Genomic DNA, 24141 nt, shown 5'->3' with positions numbered 1-24141 from the left:
TGATGTTGAAATGTCTCCAAGATCTATTGCTGAAGATCAAAAAAAAGGGGTAGTATCTGGGTGTACCACCATTTGTGTTAAAAAAACAAACTGTACATATTAATACATATACATATACATACATACATACATATATATTTATACTGCCATAAGTATTATTTATATGTACATATATACTATATATATATCAAGAAAAGCCATCTAACTTTAGATATATACATTTATGATATCAATATTATAGTATTTCATGGCATATGAGGCCATAGTAGGCAAACAAATTTTATTGAATGAATGAATTCCCTCTTAACTCCTTGTAAATCAATTTCCCAGTGCGTTCCCCTTACTTGTGAAAACTTGACCTCAAAATGTCATCCGAACTTCTCAGACATTTTTTATTACCAGTTTAACACTCTTCAGATAATCTGAGAAAGCTGTCAGTAATAACCATCAGAAAGATAATTCCAGCTTAAAGACTTTCACACAAAACTATCCTGGGACACAACCAACAAGATCGACTTTCCAGCAAGAAAATTTTTTGGATGATGATTATTTAATTAAGAGGTTAAAAAGGCACATGCCGTTTTGTGTTTGCACAAAAGCTATAAGGTTTCAGCCCTCACCCACGCTCACATACAGTAGCACTGTGGCATACTTCTCCACGTATGTAATGTGAACTCAATCTCTCTGCTTAGTCTGCTGGTAAAATGATAGGGGAAATCAAAGGGATTAATCATATTCCTTCATTCTATACCCTTTAATCCTAAAATAAGCAGTTCTAAATGCATTCCAAAACAGCATATGTGCTTTCTCAGATGGTGAAATCAGCGTTACATGATGACATTCTCGAAATGTCCCAGGTTATTCCTTGATAGATAATGACATAAATTTACAGAGAAGTTGAGTATGAAAAAAAGTCTTCCTTTTAATATCTATTATACCTAGTAACTTATGAAAAGTCAAAGTTTCAAATGAAGTCATCCTGCTTCAAAACAGTATATTCTGAAATAGCACACTTGCCCTTAGCAAGTGCTCTGAAAATGAAAAGAATGATTTTGGATTTTCAACCATTGAGAACATAGTGTGTAGCCTATTGTTAGAAATGACTGTTCTAGCAAATCTTTTGAAGTAGTCAAAATTAATTCTTGACCCTAGGGCTGTACCTGGTGTGATAGAGCTTCTTATCTAATATAAGCAACATCTGTAGTCAGTAATTTTAAAAAAATCCATTTGGGATGAAATTCAGCTGTGAACAATTGAAAACCGAAAATACTAGCAGCTTATACAAGATACAAATTAACTCCCTCCCATTTAAATATAGTCTGGAGTTATGCAGTTCAGGGCTACTATGGTACCTCTGTGGTCATCAGAGACCTAGGCACTGCCTATCTTTTTCTGCTTTCCTCAACAAGGATCACATCCACATTCTTGTGGGCAGGAAGCGGGAAAGAAAGGTAAAGGGTTTCCCTTAAAGAGCACTTTCCAGAAGTTGTACATACCACTCACCTTTCTATTCCTTCGGCTAGAACCTAGTCAAACGGCAACCCCTAGGAGCAACGAGGGCTGCGAAAGATTGTCTTAATTCTCAGGTTATGTGTCAGACAATAAGTTGAAGGTTATATTTCTAAGAAAGAAATAAACAATGAATGTGGCGACAACTAGCAGATCTGTCACATTAAGGACTCACAAAATACGTATATATGTTAAATCTCAAATGTCCTTCCTGAGATATATAACCACACATTCATTTTATGGTTGTGGAGAAGCTTTTGCCCATGAGTTTACAGATTAGAGTACCTTACATTTCATGCATAAGACACACATATAATGCATTCTCTTCAATTTCCAAGTCTAAAAGATTTTTTAAGAGCAGTGTCAGAACTTAAAGGCACTGTTTTGTTTTTTTCTTTTTAAATCTAGGTCCTTTTATAATTTCTGTCTCATCCCTAATCTTTTATAGTGGTTTTTCTCAAAACCTAATTCAACTGTTTGTTTGTTTAGCATACATTTTTGAGACATTTCCAAGCATTCAGCTGAGTTTCCAGAGAAACAATTCTTTCTTTTCACATTCGTATTTCATGGGTTCACAAAAATAACATGTCATTACAACAGCAGGTATGACAGCATACACCTATTTTAAAAAAAACACAACTCACTCTTGGTAAATATACAACTCTCCAACACAACTAGAGGGATCAAAAGAATGAGAGCTTTGGAGAGGGACCTACTAACTGCATGCTTTATAAAGGGAATGCAGATTTTCTGGTTCCTCCAGGAAATCAAGGGGGTTGAGTAAAGAAGTTCTGTTCTCTTGAATTTCTTCTTGCCAAAATCTTCTTGGTTGGCTATCTCAACAATAAAGCCCAGCAATACTATCACTATGTGCTAATGATGATGGGGTCTTTCCTGATTCTACAGTCTATCTCCCTCAATTTATGGATGAGGAAAACTGAGGTCTAGAGAAGTTAAGTAGGTTTCCACTACCAGAGGAGTACTGTGCACTTCCCCAAGGGATTTGCTGCTGGCAAGAGTGTCTGATGCATCTCCATGAATGGGAGGTTGCTGTTGGCATTTGAGCAGGACTACCTTTATTTGGTGGCTCTCTCTCAGATTACAGAATGTTTACTATCACTGCCCAGCTCACTGAATGCCAGTAGCACCACTCTCATGTCATTGTAACATGAAAAACAGAAATGCACCTCTGAGTGTCCAAATGCCCAGGTCTCTAGATACAGAAGTGATTTTTTGATGTTGTAGATGTTGTTGTTTTATAGTTATTTTCCTGTCTTCTTTTGCGTTACAGTTACACTATCACAGCTGTCAATCTTGTTTACAACCAAGGGCAATTCCAAATCCTAAGGAAACTTAAGAAGTCTTTTAATCTTCTTGACAGAAGTGAAACAAGCTCAACCAAAACATGAGAGTATGCCTACTATTTTAATAATTTCTAGGAAAAGGCCAGGCGAGGTGGCTCACGCCTGTAATCCCAGCACTTTGAGAAGCTGAGGTGGGAGGAATGCTTGAACCCAGGAGTTCAAGACCAGCCTGGGCAACATAGCAAGACTCCGTCTTAAAAACAAATAAATAATTTCTAGGAAAAGAGATGCTATCATTCACAGAACACAGAGTTCATCATTCTACACCTATTATCTAATGGATATTTAGATTGGACTCACGAATAAATAGAAACATTAGAAATGGTTACATCTTCATTAAGACAACAAATGATAATTTCTCACACATCTGTCTGCTAGGATACTTTGCCCAATTTTCTAATGAGCTGTTTAATGTTTATTTTTATTAGAGTTGTTTTTCATATTTTTTAAAAATTGGGTCTCTCCATAACATAGGCTCTCCAAATAATTTTCTCAATGTTTTTTGACAATTTTCAAGTTATTCATGTCAAAATAGTTCATCTCCCTTTATGACTTTCATGTCATCCATTCATGTATTTCCAGTTTCATGTCATCCATTCATGTATTCATTCATTCAAAATATTCAGGATTTTTGCTAAACACCAGGATTTTTCTGGGTGCTAGAGAATTGAACCAAAGAGACATGGAACTAAACATGCTTATGAGGTTTAAATTCTTGTGTAGGCTAAATTAATTAATTTTAAGGCAGAATGAAAAACAATCCACTAAAAGTATAATATGTCGGGTAGTGATGAGTGCTATGAAAAAGCAGAAAAGAGAGGAAGGGGAAAGGGAGTGAGTGAATGGAGTGTTATTTTACAGGCCTGGGGGGCAGTGAGGGAGCAAACTTCATGGATATCTGTGGCAGGTACCCATAAGGGCAAATGCCCTGAGGTAGGGATGTGCCTTCTGTCTGGGGCACAGCAAGGTGGCCAGTGTGGTCAGAGGATAGGGAGTAAGGGGAAGAAAAAGTAAGAGAAAAATATCTAAATTTAGACAAGCCTTTTACTTACTAAATTTGTAAAGACATTCATCCATAATACAATTTCAATTTTTTAATTAAAAGTTTTTGATTCATCTCTTAATTACTTCAACCATTTATTGTACCTTTTTCCCAGGGCTTTTTTTTTTTTTAAAAGGTTTAGGAGGTACACATGCAGGTCTGTTACATGGATATATTGCATAATGGTGAGATTTGGGCTTCTAAGGTGCCCATCACCTGAATAGTGAACATTATACCCAGCAGGTATTTCTTCAACCCTCCCCCATCCAGCCCTCCCCCTTTTATGATTCCCCTGTGTCTATTATTACATTTCCATCTCCCCAGGACTTTGAAACATCACCTTTCTCATCCACCATTGTCCCATAGTGACTTGGATCTAGTTTTGAAGATGCTCTAGTCTGTCGCAGGGATCTCTCTGTTCCTGATGCAGTACCATACTATTTTGATTTCTGTAGGCTTACCCTGCATTTTATGATTAACTTCTCATAAATCTTTAGTCATTTTCATACACCTTTGCTGGTTCTATTATACTTGCCATCTGATGAAAGATCCCAAAGATCATCTATTAAACTCCATAGTCTCTAAGTGATTGTGAAGAAGAGGAGGTGAAGAACATACTCAAGCTCAAGGCAAACAAACTCTCCTTCCCACCCAAACTCCTAGCCTTCAACGCCTACCTGTTGTTTAACTGTACTCTAAACGACTTTGTGATAAGAAAGCTTGTGGACTGCTGAACTGAACAGTCATTTAAATCATTTAAGCCATATATGTTTATCTGTTTATTTGGTCTCTCTGATGTGACTGTTAAGTCTTGGAGGGCTGGGCTAGGGTTTGGACCAGTGGTTCTCAAACTGTGGTCCTGGACAAGCAGCAACACCTGGGAACTTATGGAAATGCAAATTCTAAGCCCCAACTAAGAATTAATAAATGGGAAACTCTGAAGATGGCGAGAAACCCTCCAGGTGCTTCTAGTGTATAATAAAGTGTGAAAAACCACTGATTTCGGGTCTGTACCACCCATCCAGAGCCAGGTGTATTACATGAGCTGGAAGTCTGTGGTCAGGGTCCTAAGATCTAATGTTAGTTTCAACACCAGCTAGCTGTGTGACCAAGGTAACACAGGGAAGTACAGGCATGCCACAGCTTATCACACTTGCCTTTATGCACTCTGCAAATATTGCATTTTTTACAAATTGAAGGTTTGCGGCAACCCTTTGTTAAATAAGTCTATTAGTGCTGTTTTTCCAACAGGATGTGTTCACTTCACGTCTCTGTGTCACATTTTGCCAATTCTTGAACTCTTTCAGACCTTTTCATTGATATTATATCTGTTATGGTGATTTGTGACCAGCAATCTTTGATGTTACTATTGTAGTTGTTTCCGGGAGCCACAAAATCTGCCCATATAAGATGGCAAATATAATTGATAAATGTGTGCGTTTTGACTGCTCCACAGACCAGCCGTTCCCCATCTCGCTCCCATCTCCTCAGGCCTGCCTATTCCCTGAGACACAACAAGATCAAAATGAGGCCGATTAAAAACCCTCCAGTGGCCTCCTCGTGTTCAAGTGAAAGGAAGAGTTGCACTTCTCCTACTTTAAAACCTAGAAATGATTAAGCTTAGTGAAGAAGGAATGTCAAAAGCCGTGATAGACCAAAAGCTAGGCCTCTTATGCCAAAGAGCTAAGTTTTGAATGCAATGGAAAAGTTCTTAAAAGAAATTTAAAATGCTACTCCAGGGAACACACAAATGATGAGAAAGCAAAACAGCCTTATGGCTGATACAGAGAAAGTGTGAGGGGTCTGCATAGAAAGGCAAACCAGCCACAACATTCCTTCAAGGCAAAGCCTAATCCAGGGCAAGTCCCCAACTCTCTTCAAATCTATGAAGGCTGAAAGAGGTGAAAGAGCTGCAGAAGAAAAATTTGAAGCTAGCAGAGGTTGGTTCACGAGGCTTACAGAAAGAAGCTATCTCTGTAACATAAAAGCGTAAGGTGAAGCAGCAAATCCTGATGGAGAAGCTGCAGCAAGTTATCCAGAAGGTCTAGCTATGATCATTGATGAAGGTGGCTACACAAAACAATAGATTTTCAGTGTAGATGAAACAGCCTTCTATTGGAAGAAGATGCCATCTAAGACCTTCCTAACTAGAGAGGAGAAATCAATGTCTGACTTCAAAGCTTCAAAGGACCAGCTGACTCTCTTGTTAGGGACTAATGTAGCTGATGACTTTAAGTCAAGTCCAACTCTCACTGACCATTCCAGAAATCTTAGGGCTCTTAAGAATTCGATTCTGCCTGTGCTCTATAAATAGAACAACAAAGCCTGAATGACAGCACATCTGTTTACAGCATGGTTGACTGAATATTTTAAGCCCACTGTTGAGAACAGTTGCTCAGAAAAAAATATGCCTTTCAAAATATTACTGCTCATTGACAATGCACCTGGTCACCCAAGAGCTCTGATGAAGATGTACAAGGAGATGAATGTGTTTTCATGCCTGTTAACACAGCATCCATTCTGCAGCCCATGGATCAAGCAGTCATTTTGACTTTCAAGTCTATTATTTAAGAACTACAGCTCGTAAGACTACAGCTGCTATAGTGATTCTTCTGAAGGATCTGAGCAAGGCGAATAAAAAACCCTCTGGAAAAGATTCACCATTCTAGATGCCATTAAGAACATTTGTGATTCGTGGGAGAAGGTCAAAATATCAACATTAGCAGGAATTTGGAAGAAACTGATTCCAACCACAGATGACTTCGAGGGGTTCAAGACTTCAGTGGAGGTAGGAACTGCAGATATGGTGGAAAGAGCAAGAGAAATAGAATTAGAAGGGGAGCCTAACGATGTGACTGAATTGCTGCAATCTCGTGATCAAACTTGATGGATGAGGATTTGCTTATTATAGGTAAGAAAAACAAAAGTGGTTTCTTGAGATGGAATGTACTCTTTGAAGATGCTGTGAACATTGTTGCACTGACAACAAAGGATTTAGAGTATTACATAAATGTTGTTGATAAAGCAGCAGCAGGGTTAGAGATGACTGACTCTAATTTTGAAAGAAATTCTACTGTGGGTAAAATGCTATCAAACAGCACTGCACGCTACAGAGAAAACTGCTGCAAAAGGCAGAATCAACTGATGGGGCAAGCTTCATTGCTGTCTTATTTTTAGAAATTGCCACAGCTACCCCAACCTTCAGCAACTACCACAGATCAGTCAGCAGCCACCAACACCCAAGCAAGACCCTCTACCAGCAAAAAGGTTACAATCTGCTGAAGGCGCAAATGATCATTAACATTTATAGCAACAAAATTTTTATTTTATTCTATTTGTTGGAGATAGGGTCTCACTCGGTTACCCAGGCTAGAGTGGAGTGGCGCCATCTTGGCTCACTGCAACCTCTGCCCAGGCTCAAGTGATTTTCCCATCTCAGCCTCCCCAGTAGCCGGGACTACAGGCACATGCCACCACGCCTGGCTAATTGTGTGTGTGTGTGTGTGTGTGTGTGTGTGTGTGTGTGTGTGTGTGTATTTTTTGTACAGATGGGGTTTTGCCATGTTTACAGGCTGGTCTCAAACTCCTGAGCTCAAGTGATCCTCCTGACTCAGCCTCCCTAAATGCTGGGATTACAGGTAGCATGAATCACTGCACCCAGCCATATTTTTAAATTAAGGTATGCACATTGTTTTTTTTAAGACATAATGCAATTGCACACTTAATACACTACAGCATAGTGTAAACATAACTTTTACCCATACTGGAAAACCAAAATATGTGTGTGACTCGCTTTATTGCAATATTGCCTTTACTGCAGGGGTCTGAAACCAAACCCTCAATATCTCTGAGGTATGCCTGTCACTGAAACTTGTAGCATCCCCTTCCTCATGAGAACAATATGAATATTGGTGTCTGTCTCATAAATGATTTTAATAATTACTTAGAATATAATATTCCTGGCACATTGAAAATGTTTAGTTAATGTACCTAATATGATGATAATAAACTCGGAAGTTATTTTTATTTTGTTTCAGATAATTTACTCTGCTAAACCTGGATCCTTTCATATTGGATCTAAAAGAAATCAGGGAATGGGGTAGTACAATTAACATATTTTTCTGGTTGTGTTGACAGAGAAGTAAGGGGTGGAGACAGCAATCTCTGGCAGGATTTTGTGGAGTTGGAACCCATTTCTAAAATAGCTAAGAATTTCCTTTTCTAAGGATGCCTATTTTTTCCTTTGAAAATGAATTATGTAACAAAGACAATAATTAAAAGGCCCCAGGGTCAAAAGCTCTTCCCACAAATAACTGTCCACACACTATTAGTTCATTTCCTATACACTCCCCTGGCAAGGCCCAACAAAAGCTAAAAGAAGATGGATGGACTTTGTAGGGTGACCTGAGGGTCAACTGATTCAGGGAGCGGAACTCATCAATACAGACGGCAAATTCCATCACAGAATTCCATCCACTATTAGTAGCATGTATTAGGTTGGTAAAAAAGTAACTGTGACTTTTGCCCTTACTTTTAATGGCAAAAAACTGTAATTACTTTTGCACCAACCAATACAAACCTTTCCTGTTTCAAGCATCCAACTGTGCCTCGAAAAGTCAAGTATAGCATATTTCTCACAAAGCTGCCCCAAAGTCAAGGCCCAGCCCTTTCTAGCCACAGTGGTTTTACAAATAACACATTTAGAACACAAATACCTAATGCATGCGGGGCTTCAAACCTAGATGATAGGTTGATGGGTGCTGCAAACCATCATGGCACATGTATACCTATGTAACAAACCTGCACATTCTACACATATATTCCAGAACTTAAAGTATAATAAATTAAAAAAAATATATAAAACTGCATATGCTTTATTACCAAAACTATTATGGCAGATTAAATGGTACCCTTTCAAAAGATATGTCTACCTCTAAATGTGAACTTAGTTGGAAAAAGGATCTTTGCAGATGTAATTACAAATCTTAAGATGAGCTCATCCTGGGCTAGGGTAGTCCTAAATCCAATGATAGGTCCTTATAAGAGAAGGGAAGGGAAACAGAATACACATGGAGAATGGCATGTGATGATGCAGGCAGAGATGGAAGTGATGCATCCACAAGCCAAGAACACCAAGGATTGCCAGCAGCCACTAGAGGCTCGGAGAGAGGCACAGAACAGTCTCCCTCAGAGCCTCCAGGGGGAACCAACCCTGATGACACCTTGATTTTGGACTTCTGGCCTCCAGAAAAACAGACTAGAAGGAAATCACAGACTAGTGCTAAGTGTACTGGTGATTGGATTATAAAGTTGTGCTTGTTTTTTGCATAAATCGCTGGAGTTTGCTGCATTTCCCAAATTGTCTAAACTGCATATTTATCATCCAACAATTTGACCAAAATTATTTTAGAATAAGAAATACACCTGCCTTAAAAATGTTTTTATCAAGGAGATACAGAGGACTACTAGAGGGTAGAGGAGAAAAAGGAGGGCAAGGGCTGAAAAACTACCTATTGGGTACTATACCCACTACCTGGATGATGGAATCATTTGTACCCCAAACTTCAGCATCATGCAACATATCCATGTAACAAATCTGCACATGTACCCTTCAATCTCAAAGAAAAGTTGAATTTTCTGGGGGAAAAAAAAAACAAACTTCTAAATAAAGACCCAAAACACTTCTAATATTAAACATTGAAATAAAATGGAAGCTATGCATACGTTTAAGAAAGGTTAATTAAAAACCAAGATAATTAAAGAAAGATAAGTATTTACCCAGTTTGTGGTGAGTCAGTTGAGTGATGGTGGTCATAATGATGAAGGGTTAAACCAAGGAATAAATGTTTGCAAATCAAACGTTGTAAGGAGCACCTCCTACCAACTCAAAGCTCAAAAACAATTTAAAAATACATGGCAGTCTTACAGGAAAAAAAATGCTGTTACACCAAAATTTTATTAAAAAAAAAAAAGTTCCATCTCCCAGAACCCAGGAAAACATATGTAATGTGTCCTTCTCTGTGGCTACAAACATGCCAAACCCAAAAATGAAGAACACTTTCCTCAATTATCTATTGTCTCCAAACTTTTGGCTTCATAAAGATGAGAGAAGCTTGTCATTGTGTTTCCAAACAACTCAATATGCTGCTGGAGGAGTTTCAAAGGGCAAGTCACCAAGGATGCAAATAACAGGGAGTACCCCTGGGTGCCTGACTGTGGAACAAAAGACTTCAGGAAATTATATTATCGGGGTAATTTCATAGTGTTGTTGAAGAAAGCAAACACCTGCATTCTTTTAATAAGTCCCCTGGAGGCCTAATTCCTCAGCACTCAAAGTAGGAGAACCCACTCTGGGTGTTATAGGTTCATATAATGAGCCGGTTTTTAAGAATTGTGAAAGCAGTTTCTGCATCACCAAGTAGTTTACCAAACATAAAAATCAAATAATGTGCTCATTAAACGCCTTCCAACAGTCAAATGTGCTTGTGTCTGTTTTGCCAATGTGACACCAAAGGTTGCTACATATATTCAAAAGCCTAGGTCCAAAGGCTGGATAACGACCATCTTGTTTATTTTTATGCTTGTTGATGTATAGTTGGCTGCTAAAAGGAGGTACTGTACATTCCCTCCCTTGACTGATCCCTTTTGTAGAGTTTTCCTCTAGGAAACTTTATGCAAATGGAATTTTTAAAGCTGCCCTCCCCCCACACAAACTCTCCCAGATAGCCCAATTTACACCAAAGTTTTTAACAAGCTGAATGGAGCCCCATTTAATGTAGTCAGATCTGATTAGAAAACTGCAAGTGGCCTCCTATAGAACTGGAAGTCACGTTGCATTCGATTCCATTTTTCTCAAGGTGGCACCTTTCGGACACCTCAGTAAGCTCAACCCCACAACCTCTAATTTGAAGGGGTTTCCCTTTTAAGACTCTTGCCCCAAATAAACCAGCTAGTCCAGGGTTCTTCAGACATTTTGTTCTGTTTTAGACACTAGTCAGATCTCATCCCCAGGCCATAGAGAATATAAAACTGTTTTCCCCAAGGTACAGGTTTATATTTAGACCAGAAGAATCAAATGCCAGAGCTAAACACACTCTGGGTTCAAGAGCTTGTAATCCGGAGCCTCAAAGACCTGACTTCAAATCCTGATTCCGTTACTTATTTACCAATGTGAATGAGTGCATGCTAGCTAACCTCCCTGCGTCCCCATATTTAAAAAGTGGAAGATAAAAGACACGTCTCAGGAAACTGTTTTGAGTATGAAATGAAGTGATTCCTGAAAGAAACCAAGCACACAGCAGGCCCTCAGTAATGTCTGCTCCTCCTTTACTGTATCTCCCAGAAAGGGAGGGCTTAGCTGCTGAGATGACTTGCTTAGCACAGCTGCCCCTGCCAGGTAGTGACTTTATGCCACCCCACCATTCATTTCATCCTTCCAGTCATGTACACTCACTCACTGGTTTCTTTCAAATCAGTAGTCACAAAATCTGATGTCTGCAGTGGCCAACCAGTAACCTAAATGAGCAAGGCAGGCCAGGTGTAAGACAATAGCGAATGGTGGAAACTGTGAAAAAGTTGAGCACATGTTTCATCTTAAAGGAAAAGAAGAAATATTAGACTAGGTTTGCCAGATATTGTCATCTTTCCAGAGAAAGCCCAAATCTGAATTTTTACACAATATCTTAAATGTTGGCCACTAATTTAAAATGTAAAGCCTGTGCAATGCTAACAAAATATACCTACAGGCCAGATCTAATCTCAGGAGTTTCCAGAGTGTGATCTCAGGTTCAAATTTTATATAAATATCCATGTTTCTCATGCTTCAGATGAGGGAGCTTCTACTTAGGGGCTTGTGATCATGTAAATGGAAATGTTTAATGTGGCACAACGGGAGTCAAAAAAACTCATACTTACTAAGCAGGCTAGGGGGAAACTGATTAAGTATTGCCTTGATGACGTGTGGTTTTCATCACGGACATGAATTTCCATTGTCCAGTTGGTGGGACGCAGTGTCTAAGAAAGGCCCCTTTTTATGTACTGACCCCAGGGGCAGAGTTTCAAAGTTATCTTTCTGTTATAGTTTACAAACTGTTTTTATAAATATCATATGCATAATTCACTTAGGCAAAACGATTGTGAGGTTGTAGGGTCCAATTCTATCAACCTCCATTTCACCTAAAGTGAGTGTGTAACATGCAATATGAATCTATTATTCCATCAGAAGTCTCATTCCTTTGGAACCTAAAGTCCTACACAAGGAGGCCCTCCATTCTATTTCTTCTAAGTTTAGCCATGAGACAAGAATCATCACTCCCATTCACCAAAAGAAAGGCTTTTACTCATGGCGGGTGATATGGTTTGGCTGTCTTCCCACCCAAATCTCATCTTGAATTCCCACATGTTGTGGGAGGGATATAGCGGGAGGTCATTGAACCATGGAGGCAGGTCTTTCCCAAGCTGTTCTGATGCTAATGAGTAAGTCTCATGAGATCTGATGGTTTAAAAAGGGAAGTTTCCCTGCACAAGCTCTCTTCTCTTGTCTGCTGCCATGTGAGATGTGCCTTTCACCTTCTGCCATGATTGTGAGTCTTCCCCAGCCATGTGGAGCTATAAGTCCATTAAACCTCTTTCTTTTGTAACTTGCCCAGTCTCGGTCCCAGTGCAGTGGCTCACATCTGGAATCCCAGCACTTTGGGAGGCCAAGGCACGCAGATCACTTGAGGTCAGGAGTTTGACACCAGCCTGGCCAGTATGGTGAAACTCCATCTCTACTAAAAATACAAAAATTAGCTGGGCATGGTGGCACACACCTGAAATCCCAGCTACTCAGGAAACTGAGGCAGAAGAATCGCTTGAACCCAGGAGGCAGAGGCTGCAGTGAGCTGAGATCATGCCACTGCACTCCAGCCTGGCTGATAGAGTGAGATTCAGTCAAAAAACAAACAAAAAAAAATTGTTTGTCTCTGGTATGTCTATATCAGCAGCATGAAAATGGACTAATACAGTAAATTGGTACCAGTAGAGTGGGACACTGCTGAAAAGATACCTGAAAATGTGGAAGCAACTTTGGAACTGGGTCACAGGCAGAGGTTGGAACGTTTGGAGGAAGGCAGGAAAATGTGGGAAAGTTTGAAATTTCCTAGTGACTTGTTGAATGGCTTTGCCCAAAATGCTGACAGCGATATGGACAACAAGGTCTAGGCTGAGGTGGTCTCAGATGGAAATGAGGAACTTCTTGGGAACTGGAGCAAAGGTGACTCTTAGCAAAGAGACTAGAGGCATTTTGCCTCTGCCCTAGAGATCTGTGGAACTTTGAACTTCAGAGAGATGATTTAGGGTATCTGCAAGAAGAAATTTCTAAGTAGCAAAGCATTCAAGAGGCAACTTGGGTGCTGTTAAAGGCATTCAGTTTTAAAGGGAAATACAGCATAAAAGGAAAATTTGCCGCCTGACAATGCACTAAAAAAGAAAATCCCATTTTCTGAGGAGAAATTCAAGGTGGCTGCAGAAATTTGCATAAGTAATGAGGAGCTGAAAGTTAATCAGCAAGACGAACAGGCATGTCAGAGCCCCTCCCATTACAGGTCCAGAGGTTTTGGAAGAAAAAATGGGTTTGTGGGCTGGGCCCAGAGTTTCCATACTATGTGCAGTCCAGGGACTTGGTGCCCTGTGTCCCAGCTGCTCCAGCCATGACTAAAAGGGGCTTAGGTACAGTCTGGACTGTGGCTTCAGACACTGGAAACCCCAAGCCTTGGCAGCTTTCACATAGTGTTCACCCTGTGGGTACGCAGAAGTCAAAAACTGAAGTTTGGGAACTTCTGCCTAGATTTCAGAGGATATAATGAAAATGGCTGAGTGCCAGGACAGAGGTTTGCTTCAGGGACAGGGTTCTTATGGAAAACCCCTGTTGGGGCAACGTGGGAAGAAAATGGGGGGTTTGAGCCTCCACAGAAAGTCCCTACTGGGGCACTGCCTATTGGAACTGTGAGAAGAGGGCTGCCTTCCTCCAAACCCCAGAATGGAAGATCCCATGATAGCTCGCACTGTGTGCCTGGAAAAGGTGCAGACACTCAACACTAGTCTGACAAAGCAGCCAGGAAGGGGGCTATACACTGCAAAGCTAATGAGGCGGAGCTGCCCAAGGCCATGGGAGCCTACCTCTTGCATCAGCATGACCCGGATGTGGGACACAAAGTCAAAGGAGATCATTTCGGAGCTTTTTTTTTTTTTTTTTTGAGACGGAGTCTTGCTCTGTCTCCCAGGCTGGAGTGCAGTGGCGAAATCTCGGCTCACTGCAAGCTCCGCCTCCCGGGTTCACGCCATTCTCCTGCCTCAGCCTCTCCGAGTAGCTGGGACTACAGGCGCCCGCCACCACGCCCGGCTAATTTTTTGTATTTTTAGTAGAGACAGGGTTTCACCATGGTCTCGATCTCCTGACCTCGTGATCCACCCGCCTAGGCCTCCCAAAGTGCTGGGATTACAAGCGTGAGCCACCACGCCCGGCCCATTTTGGGGCTTTAAAATTTTACTGCCCCACTGGATTTGGGACTTGCATGGGGCCTACAGCCCCTTCGTTTTGGCCAATTTCTCCCATTTGGAATGGATTTATTTACCCAATGCCTGTACACCCATTGTATCTAGGAAGTAACTAAGCTGCTTTTGATTTTACAGGTTCATAGGCAGAAGGGACTTGCCTTGTCTTGGATGAGACTTTGGACTGTGGACTTTTGAGTTAATGCTGAAATGAGTTAAGACTTTGAGGAACCGGCCAGGCGCGGTGGCTCACGCCTGTAATCCCAGCACTTTGGGAGGCTGAGGCGGGTGGATCATGAAGTCAGGAGATTGAGACCATCCTGGCTAACATGGTGAAATCCCCTCTCTACTAAAAATACAAAAAATTAGCCGGGCGTGGTGGCGGGCGCCTGTAGTCCCAGCTGCTCAGGAGGCTGAGGCAGGAGGATGGCGTGAACCAGGGAGGTGGAGCTTGCAGTGAGCCGAGATCGTGCCACTGTACTCCGGCCTGGGTGACAGAGTGAGACTCTGTCTCAAAAAAAAAAAAAAAAAGACTTTGGGGAACTGTTGGGAAGGCATGATTGGTTTTGAAATGTGAGGACATGAGATTTGGGAGGGGCCAGGGGTAGAACGATATGGTTTGGCTATGTCCCCACCCAAATCTCATCTTGAATTCCCATGTATTGTGGAAGGGACTCAGTGGGAGGTAACTGAATCATGGTGGCAGGTCTTTCCTGTGCTTTTCTCTTTATTATTATTATTTAGTTTTATTTTTTTGAGATAGTGTCTCGCTCTCTTGCCCAGGCTGGAGTGCAATGGCATGATCTCAGCTCACTGCAACCTCCACCTGCCAGGTTCAAGCGGTTCTCTTGCCTCAGCCTTCTGAGTAGTTGGGACTGCAGGTGCATGCTACCATGCCTGGCTCGTTTTTGTATTTTTAGTAGAGACGGGGTTTCACCATGTTGGTCAGGCTGGTATCGAACTCCTGACCTCGTGATCCACTCGCCTCAGCCTCCCAAAGTGCTGGGATTACAGGCATGAGCCACTTCTGTTCTCATAATAGTGAATAAGTCTCACAAGATCTGATGGTTTAAAAAGGGAAGTTTCCCTGCACAAGCTCTCTTCTCTTGCCTGCCACCATGTGAGACATGACTTTCACCTTCTGCCATGATTGTGAAGCTTCCCCAGTCACACAGAACTGTAAGTCCATTAAACCTTTCTTTTGTTAGTTGCCTAGTCTGGTGTATGTCTTTATTAGCAGTGTAAAAATGGACTAATACAGTGGGGAAGTAACTTGTTATAGATTATATAACCTACAATTTCCAGGCCCTTGAACCCAGATATTCTTCCTCCTCATATACCCTGTCTTTATTAAACCCTATTGAAACCACAAACATATATCAAGCCCAGGTTACAGGCCATGAACAGTGGGAGGCACGTTACATGCATTCCCCCACCACAACCTCACGAGACAAATAGTAGTATCCCTATTTTTCTGATGAGAAAAATCAAGGCTCAAAAATATTAAGTCACTTGCCCAAGGCCATTCAGCTAGTGAGAGACAAAGCCAAATCTGCAATTCCAGCAATGTCTTCAAAGCCAGTCCCTTTAACCACTCAGCTATAATCCTTTCATATAAACCCTTACAAGCTTCATAGAAGTTTCTGAGACACTGGCTAGAAATATACATTTCCCCTGGAGATCGTTCCCCATGACTCTCCCATACACAGGCCGGTTCAATCCCTTTGATCTCAAAAAGCTCAAGATCTGGAAGTCATTCCCACTAGGGAATGCTTCCTCTCTCCATAGGGAAATCCCTCTGGGGTACTCATTAATCACATGGTTAAAGGACAACCTTTGAGTTTTTTGAACCAAGAAACCACAAAATAACAAATTTATTAGGCTCTCACTCATCCCAACAACCTTAAACTAAAGAGGCATTAGGAGGAATGACAACCTTTCAACAGAATGTGCGTATCGCGTTCATGGTTAAAAACAAATAAAATTTATTTTGAACAAAAGATGACTGACATCAATGCTCTGTGTTTTCTTAGTAGTCATCAAGCACAAATTGTCACTCGGGGTGATTAAACAAGGATTAATTACCAGGTTGCCATACAAGTTGAGATGTTTCAAAGTTTCAGCCCAAAGAGCACATAAATGTACTCAAATTTTTAAAAGAATGGGGGTGCAAATTGGCACCATCTTTTCGGAGGACAATTTGGCAAGAGCGCTTAAAATTTTAAATGTTAGCCTCCTTTCACCTAGTAATTCCAATTATACCACAGAAGCATAAAATTGAGTAAAAACACACAGGCATGTTGTAGCATGAGAAAAGCTATCATTATATGATATATAATTAGGAACAATGGAAAACAACCAAAGTGGTCATGAAGGGAGAAATTTTGATTCAATCATAATCCATATAATGGATTCTGAAAACTAATAAATACATTAGATGTTTTTGGCTTTTATATACTGACACGGAAAAATGTCGGGAAAGTATTTCTAAGTATGAAAAAAAGTAAGCTATAAAAGAAAATATGTAGAATGTGTATTTTCTGTTAAAGCAATATTAATAAATAATCTGAATGAACCTAAGGAAATAATATCAGACTATAAACAACATATATCTTTAGCTTAGGGGTGAGCAAACTGATTCTGTATAGAGCCAGATAGTAAATACTTTCAGTTTTGCAGGCCATAAGGGCTGTCTCAACTACTCTGCTACTGCAAAAGCAGCCTCAGATGTTACTAAATGAACAGGCATGGCTGTGTTCCAATGAAACTTTATTTATGGACTCTGAAATTGAAATTTTGTGTCATTTTTACATGCTACAAAAATGTTACTCTTCTTTTGATTTTTTTTCAACGATTTAAAAATGTGAAAACCATTCTTAGCTAGCAGGCCATACAAAACAGGTAGCAGGCTAATTTTGTCCCACAGGCTACAGCTTGCCAACCCCTGGTCTAGAAGGTATGAAAAAGAAGGGGTTTCCCCTCTATGATATGTATTTTTTAATGTGTGCACATGTGTGAGATATTTTAATATCTTTTAAAATAGTTATGTCTATTTCCAAAAACAGGTAATAATACAGATATACTGGCATAAACTGATATATTTCCTGTAGAGAAAAAAACCCTGTAAGGTATTGCAACTTCTATCAGGGGTATTATTAAATGCCAATGACATAAAGTGAGCCAACCTGCAACCTTCTTATCAGCTAAGTATCCTTCCCTGCCTTGATGTTAGGCATAACTCAATCTACGCTTCCCCCAACCCCCACCCCCCAAAAAGCCTTTCCTTGTTTTCCCATTTCCTGGCATGTCAGTGACTGAGGCAGAGTGCTTTTCCTCTCCAAGCAAAATAATCAGTGGGAACCCATTTCTTAGCCCAATTACAATCCATTAAAGGAAACCAGGCTGGCATCACCCGGAATTGCTGCCTCAGTCATCAATCAACACAATCGCCCAGGCAACTAAGGAGGGAGGCTTTTCAAGGCGCAGTCTTGACTAGCCCAGTGAGTGCTGCCTCTGGAGCAACTGCATCCCGGCCAAAGCATCCCGGCTGGAAAGGCAGCCGTTGTCTGGAGACAAACAGCTCTGCATAATTATAACGATCTCACAACACTCCCCCTGCACTGGGCATTCCACGTCAGTTGCCCATGAAAGTGGGACTCCAGGAGGCTTGTTAGGAAAGCCCGTCTTTTAATGCTCAAGTTGAATCTACATTTATCAGCAAAGCTGAAACGTTAAAGGGATTACAAGGGGCTTAGAATCCACTGGAGGTTCATTGATCTTGTCTTGCAAGCCTCATCTCCACATGCCCTTTAGAAAACGCTTTGGTCTGTTCCCTAGCTCTTTGGTTGCCTTTGATTTTACCATCATCTAAGTTGGAGGGGGTCTTTCCTCTAGCCCTGATTCCAAAAGATTCTCAGATCCCTTTATTCTAAACTAAGAGAAGCTATTTGCATGTTCCCCTAGATAGTGATATAGACCAGGGGTCAGCAAATATTTTCTGTAAAGATCCAGATACTAAATATTTTAGGTTTTCTGGGCTATACAATCTCGGCTGCAGCTACTCAAGTCTGCCACTGTAGCACAAAAACCTGCTCATTCAGGATTTGCAAGCTCCAGTCACTTCCAGTCCCTGATAGGTAACCTAAATATCTGAGCCACAGATAAGATGTAAGCAAATGAGTATGACTTTGTTCGGATAACACTTTTTTCCGGGTACCAAAATCTGAATTTCATGTAATTTTCATATGTTGTGAAATGTTATATTCTTTTGACTTTTTCCCCAACCATCTAAAAATGTAACTCATGAGCCATACAAAACAGGAAAAGGGTCACATTTGGCCAGCAGGCTGTATTTTACTGACGCCAATCTAGACCTTTGCTATTCAAAGTGTGGTCCCTCAACCAGCTTCACAGCATCATCTTAAAGCTTGGTAGAAATGTAAAATCTCGGGCCCCACCTCAAATCTATAGAATCAGAATCTGAATTCTGAACAAGAGCCCAGTAATTTGTATGCAAGTTTGAGAAGTCCCGGCCCAGAACACAGACTTTTGAAGTCAGATGGGGACAAAATACCATTAAGTAGTTGGCTGTGTAACCATAGGCAAATTACTTAACTCCTCTGAGACTCAGTTTCCTTACCTGTTAAAATGCATGTAAATAACTGCACTTACCTTCTAGGGCTGTCATAAATGATAAGGTAGAAAAGATGTAAAACACTTTCCTGGCATTGTCAAGCTTTAAAATGGCAGCTGATAGAGAAGCTTACTTTCTCTTTGCGGGAGATGAGACTGCTCATTCAGGATTTGCAAGCTTCAATCACTTCCAGTCCCTGACAGGTAACTTAAATATTTGAAGAGTTCCCTGAACTCAACTAGATTGCTGGAGAGGATGGTGAACTGAGGTGACGCCCATCTAAGGGGCAGCTACTCAGCTCCTGCCAGATACTGTCGGAAAGCAGGAAAGTAGCCCTGATGTTACCTGATCTTTGGATTTTTCAACAGAAGCCGGAAACCCGGGCTTATGTTAGAAAAAGCCTCCTTATTTAATATGTTGTATGGTTCAAACAAAACCTATCTGCAAGCTGGATTTGACTCAAGGGCTACCAGTTTGTGAGCACTGCTTTAGGGCAAGTAACAAGAGGCAGTGAATCACAAGAAAATGAGCCCAAGTTGGTTTTGGAGCCAAATCCCAGCAGCATTCTCCCTAGCCAGGTGACCTTGGGTTAAGTTACTTAACAACCCTCAGCCTCAGTTTTCTCACTAGGAAAATAATCACATCTACTTTATAGGGTTTAGTGAGGATTAAATTAAAATGTATGTAAAAGACGGAAGCATGATCCCGGACATAGCAGGCGCTCGTTCTTATTGCTGATGCTGTTTTGGTATTACCGTAATTATTACTATTATTATTCATCAGTTCTCGGCATGTAGATAAGCAAATCTTCACTGTAAAAACGGCTATTTTTCTCTCCCTGTTCAAACTGGTTGCAAACAAGCAGGGCCAATTAACCCCCACTCAGAAAGCTATCTCGTAGCAGGGTAAGCGAAGTGCTTAGTTATTAATGATTTTGTTCTGGCTGCAGTCCGTGAAGATACCTTAATCTTCCTTAATGAAAATTTCCTCAGCAGCCCAGCCCTGCAGAGTCTCCCCTAGGCCACCCTGAAGTGATGTTTCTTCCAGGATAGGTCACCTGCAGGGAGCACCCTGCAGTGGCCACCTTTGCTCCCCCAGCTGCCTTACATCAGGTGAAGGAGAAAGGTCCTGCTGACAATTGTGAGACCTTTGTACTCCAAGACCCATAAATACCTGTGTCTTAGAGGTTTTTGCTTTTTCGTTTTTGTTCTTTTTAGAAATTCTAAAAAACCCCACATTTGCAACCTAAAGGTGTGAGTGGCACAAAAATGGGAAGAGTAAATGATCACTCGGGAAAATCCCCATAAAATATACAAGACTTCAACAGGACCGTGGGCATCTTTCCTGACAGAGAGGAAGACTCGACGTAGGAAAAGCAATTTGCCATACACAGCGCTGGGTGTTTTAACTCAGTGCTTCTCAATCTTTAATGCGTACAAGAAGCAGCCAGGGATCTCGTTCAAGCTCAGGTTTGGACTGAGGAGGTCTGGGGCAGGGCCAGACACTTTGCATTTCTAACAATCTCCCACGAGATGGTGATGTTGCCGGTACCTGCCCCAGGTGCGAATGAGCACGATCCTCTTCCCTTGCTTCATTTAGGTCTCTGCTCAGATGTCACCTTCTCAGAGAATCCTTTCCTGACTACTTTATCTAAAATGTGATTCGTGGAATAAGGTCAGGAATGTTGTTTTGTTCTTTGCTGTGTCACCAGAGCACCTGGCGCAGAGCAAGCCCTCAAATATTTGTTCATTAGAGAGCTACCAATTTGACAGGTGAGGAAAATGGAACTCAGGGAACCTAAGTCATTTGCTCAAGGTCACACAGCTTGCTAAAGCCATTGCAAATGCCAGCCCTGCTCTATCTGAACTTCAAAGCCCCACCATGTCAGAGGGAAGCAAAGTTTGTTTACAACGTACTTCCTCCCTAGAACTTTACTGCCGTCATGCCGGGAGGCAGGAACACAATTCTATCCTGTTTTTAAGGGATGCCTGCTGTGTGGACAAAGCACTGGAAGGGGACCAGAGAGGCCAGTGAAGGGGATGATGCGGTGAACAAGGGCAACAAGTGATCATCTTAGGGTTCCTTGGTATTTGGGGTGAGAACAGTTCCGTTCTCCCTGGGTCAGACCAAAGGCAGCACTCGGCCTCTGTGTCAGGCCCGCCTTTTCTTCCCACCCAGGCACAACTCTGTCTCCCAGGGGCTCATGCCTGCCCCAGTGAGAGGGGTGTAAAGTGGGTTTCAAACTGCCAAAAAGAAGACCGTGCTGTGTAACCCAGAAATAGTTATCTTTATTCTCCAAAAGGTCACCCAAAAGTATGCCCATGGGGAAAAGGAGGGGATAAGACCAAGGAGCTGCTGCCTTTCCAGCAACGGGTGGAAGTGCCATAAAAACCCTATTCATGGAGCCAAAGTGGTCTTTCTGCTGGGGTGGGGCAATTGCTTCAGCATGAAAATCTGTAAAGCCTGTTGAAAGGGTCTCTTTCCAAAAGAATAGTTCCATAATGGGCTGAAAATAAAACACTTGTTTTCCCTTTGCAAAATCAGCTAGATTAAAACAGCTTAAAATTATTCCAAAGGCTGTGATCATGAAGGTCTAGAGTGGCCCTGGACCCCTAGGATCCCCAGATACACTAGTTATGTCTCCTCCTGAGCAGTGGTTGAGGGGATGCTAAAAATCATTAACAAAATTAGCAAATATTTATCATATGCCTGGGACTGGACAAAGCATGTGTTTTTCAAGATCTCATTTAATCCCTACAATCATGCTCTGCATTAAATGCCATTATTATGCCCACTTAACAGTAGGGAAACTGGGAACTAGGGAGGGTAGTGACAGACAGGTGATCAGGGATCACACAGTGAAGGAGAGAAGTCAGGCTACACACCCACCCTGCGCCACTGCCCCAAAAAGCCCCTGTTCAGAAGTTGACCCAAGGGCTGCAGATAGGGGAGGAAAGGAAAGTTGGAAATCGCTTACTCTGCTGCTCATTACTCTGCCTCTCCCACCCCGACTAGAGCACAAGATGCATCAGAAAGGAAGCACTCAGTAGTTTTGTCATGCTGGATTTGGTTTACAAAATAAGGCTTCTACACCTATTCTCATTTTTTCACCCACGTTCATATTTGGGCCAAACAAGGGGCTGGGCTACAGCACATCTATTTGGGCTACCACATCGGTACTACTGATGAATGTCTATGTCTGCCAATTACATATTTATAAGGTCGCCTGCCTTGACTCTGACACAGAAGTTATTAAATGCTCGGGAGCCACAAGGGTTGAGCTCAGTGCCCTGAAACAAAGGCAAAGAGGCTGCCAGACCCATCTGAAGCAGGAACAAAAGCATTTAATTTCTGAAGGAGCTGGTTGGGAGCTTTCTTATAACTGGGTGCCCAGCACACATTACAAATGGGGAAAAGTAGAGATGCACTAATGCCGTGGGGGGGGGGGGGAGGCGGGGCGGAGGGCGGAGTGTGGAACCAAAGCAGACTTCTCTGCCTAGCATCCAGAAAAAGCCCTCTTCATAAGCAGCTTGAGTGGTGGAGAAAGGGGGAAAGATGCACTAATCCAAGAGAGAACGTGTTATGATATTGCACAATTTTCTCCTGTCACCAGTTTTTCCTTTTTATGAAGACGCCAGGGAGGATTCACCTCTTGCTTGAAATTAGCAAACTGACAGCTTGTAAGCCTGCACCCCAACTTTTCCCAACCAGAGCCCCAGCAGCCAGATGCATTGGGAGGGCACCCAGCTCCCTTGTCTCCCAAACGTAATCATTCCAATCCAAGCTGGGGCTGCCTGGAAGTCAACACTCAAGGCACATTTAATAAGAAACATCTGGCCACCGAAGAGGGTTGACACGGCGCAGGCGGGCAGCAATGGATTTGTGGTTGGGACCCAGAGTTACAGGCGCTGAATGAAAAACACAATTGGAAAACAGCAGCTAGTCCAGGGAATCCTACACACACAACGCTGTGGCACTTGGCAACCCTGCCATGCCCAGGGTGAATTGTTTTGGAGTGAGTTACCTAGACACATAGTGCCCGTGCTAGGGATCCACAGTTCTCACATCAGGGAAACGCAGCCTTGAGCCCTGCTCTCCTGCGTCTCCCAGTGTCTGGCCACCACTTCCACCTCCAATATTTGTAGCAGATGTAGCTCCGCTCTTAAAGAAACAGCCTTTGCATTCTTTCCATGTGACTTACAAGTGAGATTTAAGGCAGGGGGGAATAGATATATATATATGTATATTACATATTGCATATTTTTTCTTGCTGCAGTGTTGTGCATTTAAGGCTTCCTACCTCCATTTATGCAAGGCGAACCCAGGGCACTGGTCACCACAGGCGTTACATGGCTGGCCTCGCTCTATCCGCCCCAGTCCGGTCAACTTCAAAACAAAAAGACAACACACGCATGTCTCCACCACGGGGTCTCCCTCCACAGCCCCGCTCGTGTCCCTGGCAGGATGGCCTGCCCCTCCCACCCCACCTCCTGTGATTTGAGTCAACTGCTCCTCTTCTGTATGGGGGACACGGGGCGGGCCGCTGCCAGTGCCCCAGGGTGGTCTCCTGCCTGCTTGGGGAAGGGTGCGCGGACCCAGGCAGGCTGCCTCCGGCATGGGCACCACACCACCAAGAAATGGCCACGGCTGGGGCTTTGTCTCCCCAAGACACCTTGGTCACGGGTTTCTAAGAAACAAAAGCAAGACCCTTCAGTTCCCTGGAGTCCGCAAGAAGCGAGCATCGCGCGCCCGCCCTAGACTGGGCTGGTGCTCCCGGAAAGGGGGCAGCAGAGGACACCCCAAAAGACAGCCCTAAAGTACAAGTCCCCGCTAGAGCTCCAAGTGGCTGGACGCTGGAGCTTTGGTGCTAGGATTCCGATTTGCCTGGAGGGAGGGGGCTTTCCAGGGATCCCCCAGAGGGCCACGGTTCGGGTCTCACTGTCGCCCAGCGGGGGGGTTGGAACTTAACCCCTCCCGCGCCTTAGAGCGCTCTCTCGCGCCCTGGACGCGCCCCGCCCGCGGGGCCGGCTTACCTGGGGCCACAGGTGCGCAGCCGCGGG

The 24141-nt window shown here is 42.4% G+C and overlaps 1 protein-coding gene across 1 annotated transcript in view; it reads right to left on the bottom strand.

Moving 5' to 3' along the window:
• The window catches only part of PRICKLE2 (prickle planar cell polarity protein 2), a 351868-nt gene extending 328426 nt beyond the window's left edge, over positions 1-23442 (bottom strand). The window contains exon 1 of the mRNA XM_030801631.1: positions 23382-23442. The gene's annotated coding sequence lies outside the window, so the exon portion shown is untranslated. The remainder of the gene's footprint in view (positions 1-23381) is intronic.
• Positions 23443-24141: the final 699 nt, after the last annotated feature.

This window comes from Nomascus leucogenys, chromosome 21 (genome assembly GCF_006542625.1).
Source record: "Nomascus leucogenys isolate Asia chromosome 21, Asia_NLE_v1, whole genome shotgun sequence".
Classification (NCBI taxonomy): Eukaryota; Metazoa; Chordata; class Mammalia; order Primates; family Hylobatidae; genus Nomascus; species Nomascus leucogenys.
Note: the sequence above shows the minus strand (reverse complement) of the source record. Positions and strands in the feature narration are given on the sequence as shown.